Here is a 4,584-nt window from a genome sequence, read left to right as displayed (position 1 = left end):
CTACTCCCTGTGTAAGGAATAATTAGAGTATTTGGGAGTGCATCTTTAGCTCTAATACTCCTCAGTTCTTCAATCTTCTTTAGAACAAGTCTTCTTGCAGTTACATTGAATCCAAAGTTCTTCTTGAATGATGAATAAACCTTTATCAGCACAGATTGGCTTTCTTGAAGGATCCTGTGAAGTGGCCATTGAATCTCCTTTCCTCCCTTGTACTTGAAAACTAACCTTTCAGGTAGATTCCTGTAGGCATCAATCCCTCTAACTTCTTCCAGTTCATCTAGATATAGGTTTAGATCATAGAATTCCTTGATGTCACATAAGTACATGTAATCTCTCTTGTTGACTTTGGATTGAGCTTTGGTTAGAGATTTGGATTTGAGAGGTGACAGCTTCACTTTCTTGACTGCTCTTGACTTTGTTCACTTTGGCTTGCTAAGAATTGGCAAATTGAAGTCAGGAATTGGTAGACTTTCTCAGTCTATTGGTTCATTCTTAGGCACAATAGGTTCACCATGAATGTTCCTGTAAGGATCCACCACCTTAATGTCTTCAAATACCACTGAGGGTTTTGATGCTTGAGTTGTAGTTGAAACGGATTCCTTGGGAAACTGATCCTCCAATTCCTTACAAACAAAGTTCAATTTCCTTTTGGTTCTTTTGGCCAATTCCTTGTATCTGTGAGATTTCTTATGTTGTGGTTCAACTTGCTTATTTGGATCTTGAGATTCAGTGATTTCAGATGGCTGAGCAGGAATTTGTTGTGTCGGTTTCACAGCTTGTAGCTTGGCCAAGATAGCAGCTTGCTCTTTATTTTGTTTAACCTTTTTAGCATCTAGAGCAGTTTGCTTCTTTTCTTGCTTCAGTCTTGCCTTTTCTTCTCTCTTTGCTTTAGCAAATTGAGGATGTCCATCCACCACACAAATTTCTTTACCATTCCTGAAAACTTTAGCAATTCTCCTTTTCAAAGCTGAATCAACTGGATCCTTGTAGAAGGCAATGGATCTTGACAACAGTTTCTTCTCATCAAGCTTTGGTGTCTCATACACTGTATCCAAAGGGTTCTTTAGTGATGATTTTACATAGTTCATATAGCCTTTGGAGATTTGATGTAGGATGGTTGTCCTCTTTCCATATAGTTCATGCTCATTTCATTCACAGAGATTTGCCTGACTTGAGAGTGATGAATGGCTGATTTTTCTGGCTTCTTTGCTAGCCCAAACTTCTTTTGAATATCCTTATCAATTTTCTCCCAGTTGATTGGATTCAACTGCTCCTTTTCAGCTGCTCTTATATTGGCTGCTGCTTCATTTATCAGATCAATACTTTCCTTAGCTGGTGGCTTTGAGATAGTAATTGTAGGCACACTTACTTTGCTAACTTGAATGTTGAGCACTTTTTTCTCCCCCTCACTCCTAGAACTCTCTTTCTCCCCCTTTTTGTTATCATCAAGCTGAGTAGAGGAGGAGGTTTGTGCAGCCACCAATTTCTGAAGCAAGTCTGTTTGTTGAGCATGGTGTAGATGAATTGCTGTAAGAGATGCTTCCATAGCAAACATTCTTTTATCCAAGGCATCAACTTTGGTGGCAAGATCTGAGTTTTTCTTGAGCTGTCTCTTGATGTCTGTAATTGTTGTCCCTGGAAGTCTAGCTTCCAATCTCTCAGAAAAGTCTTTCTTGAGTTCACTAATTTCCTGTTTGAGAGTGGAGACATTGAGAGTTTGTTGATAGCCTTGAATTTGATGTAGTTGGAGAGAAGCAAGATGTGCTTGCAGAAGCTTCTTGGTGCTAGCATTTGTGGATGATTAAAGTGCAGTCTGTATTTGACTGATTAGCTGGATGAGAGTAGATTTGAAGTGATGTTCATCATATTTCTTGGAGAAGGCCCATGATGGCATGCTTGACCTTGAACTGGGGCCAGCTACTCCCCCTAAGTGCAATAGTTCTTCTCCACTTTTTGCATCCTCACCTTCAAAGAAATCTTCTGAACCACCAGTCTCATAATCAACATCACCAGCTGTAGAGGGCAAAGATGTGATGGCATTCTTAGCTCTTAGCATTGACTGTGTGGTGTGCACCAAGTTGAGCATCCTTTCTGCATTGTCATTGCCCTGTTCAGCTAGAAGTTGATATGCTGGAACAGGGTGAGTAAATGTCTCAACATCAAGGGAGGTAGAATCTATAATAGCTTTAGGTTGCTGAGATAGTCCCTCCCTGTCTGCATCCTGGACATTCATTAACTCACTTGCAATGACATCCACCCTTATATCTCTTATACTTGCATTTCTCTCATTATCTCTCTTTTGTTGCATCAAGGTCTCACCTTGGCTCCCCACCCTCACACCCTCACCTTCACCATCTAAGGTGGGACTCCTCACACTCTCTTTTTCCAGTCCTGAAAAAATGGACTGCATATTTTCACTCTTTTCCTCTCCTTTTTCCTGGGAGCAACCCAGATTCTCACTCAGTTCACTCCCTTCCCTCAATCCTAGGAGTGATTGTACTACCACTAAGTCTTCTGAAGTTGAGATAATTGATGAAATTTGAAGCTGTGAAAGACCCTCGACGGATGTGGAATTTCTGTCGACTTAGTAGTTTGACTATCCGACGGATAACTGTTGTTAGGCTTATCCGTCGGGATACAATTACCACTCGACGGTTGAACAATATCCATCGAGAGAGTAGGAATAAATGAATTTGGAGTGGAGACTATTGTGGACTCTGTGCAGATTGATGAGAATTTTGGCATAGATGTCTGAACAGTTCCTGAAAGAATTGGCAAGTGAGCCAACAAATCATCCAAAAGATGATGCTCACTTGCACTAGATTTTGGCTTCCCCAACAAAGTTAAAGAAGGGGAATCAGGAATTGATGTGTTGATCATATCCACATCCAGAGAGTTTATGGGGGAATTTGGTGTTTGAGGTGCTTCTATAACTAAAGATTTTGGCTGTGACTCCACATTTATTGGAGCCACATCAAAATGACTTTGAAAAGGTGCAGTGACTGTGTCTTCAGCACCAGTTTGCACAGAGTGTGAACCCTGTGCATCCCCAAGGGTTTTTGGTTTCTTCTTTCTAGTATATGTTTGGGGTGAGCTTGTGTCCCTTACCCTTTTGGCATGTGCTCTTGGCTGAGAGCTTTGTTCAATAGTCACATCTTTTTGGGAGGATGCAACTAGCAATGAGCTTATGTCCTTATTAAGCACTGCAGTTTGTTGGGAAACTGCAGTGTGGCTAGGCTTGGAAACACTCACCTCTTCAACCTTATCCTTAGGGTTTCTTTTATGTTCACCCTGTCCCTCACCTACCTTACCCACCTTCACACTCCCCTCTTTAGATTTGGTGGATTTTGCAACTGACATCTTTTGAGAGACACCAGAGGGGGATTTCTTTGTGTTTGATTTTCAAATTTTGGATTTGTAGCTTGGGTAGGAACCTGTTGGGTCATTTACACAGTTGCCATAGCTACACTAGAATGCAAAGAAATTTGTGAGGTTGGAAGAGTAGAGATAAATGAAATTACCTTACTTACCTGAGGTGCTTCCATTACAGGGAAATAGAAGAGTGGAACCTCTTTGTAATCGTTTGCCCTATTCAAATCTGCAATAATTCTTCTTTCTTGAACCCAACAATCTAGTTTGTTGGTTGGGTTCTCAAGCACAATTTCCTCAGAGAGGTGATTAGCAAGCATCATGAAAATTCTAGCATAGTAAACATTTTTACCCCTCTTATTTAACTCCCCTAACTAAACCCCTAACTTAAACCCCAACTTAATTATGATAAGATCACTAAAGTTGAAAAATTTATCAGTAACAAGCATGTAAAGCATGTTAAGAATAGAGATATTGACAGAATCAAAATTACTGATTTTACCAAAAAAGACCTTGGTAACTACATCACACAGATAACTCCATTCCTTTCTAAGACCCAACCTCCTAATTTCACTTAATTTAGAAGTAGAGAGTTCATAGTTCATGGAGTTAAGCATATTAACAATGTCAGTGTCTGTGTGTGATGAAGTTGCAGTATTATCAAGAATTTTGAAACATGCTTTAACAATATCACTATTAACATAGAATTCCTTACCTTTAATAGTGAATGTGATAGTCTTATCAATTGAGTTATATGTTGCAGTTGTCCACATCTCTTCAACAACTTCACAGTTTATGGTGGGTGATTCCAGCATGGCATAGTTGAGTTTGCAGTTCTTCACAAAATCCATCAGCTTGTGGTAGTCACCAGACTGTTGAATCCCCTTATTCACAAGAGCAGTGAAATTGTTTTTCTCATAAATAAATCCAGTTTGAGACATTATCTTGACGACAGGTGCCATTGTTAGAGAGTAAAAACTTGCAGAGAGAGAGTAAGTGCTTTTGAGAAAGAAAGAAATTAGAGCAGATGATTTGAGAATGATAAAAGAAAAGTAATGAAAATGAATTATGCTTTTATACTATCTCAAAAATAACTGTAAAAAATAATAAAGTAAAATAAAGTAACCAATAAGAATTTCCCAAAGTAGCCGTTTAAAAAAAATAAACTGTAAAAATTTCATCAATTATCCGTCGTGTTATGCTTATAAACTGTAA

Source organism: Apium graveolens, chromosome 7, assembly GCF_009905375.1.
Source record: "Apium graveolens cultivar Ventura chromosome 7, ASM990537v1, whole genome shotgun sequence".
Classification (NCBI taxonomy): domain Eukaryota; kingdom Viridiplantae; phylum Streptophyta; class Magnoliopsida; order Apiales; family Apiaceae; genus Apium; species Apium graveolens.
Note: the sequence above shows the minus strand (reverse complement) of the source record.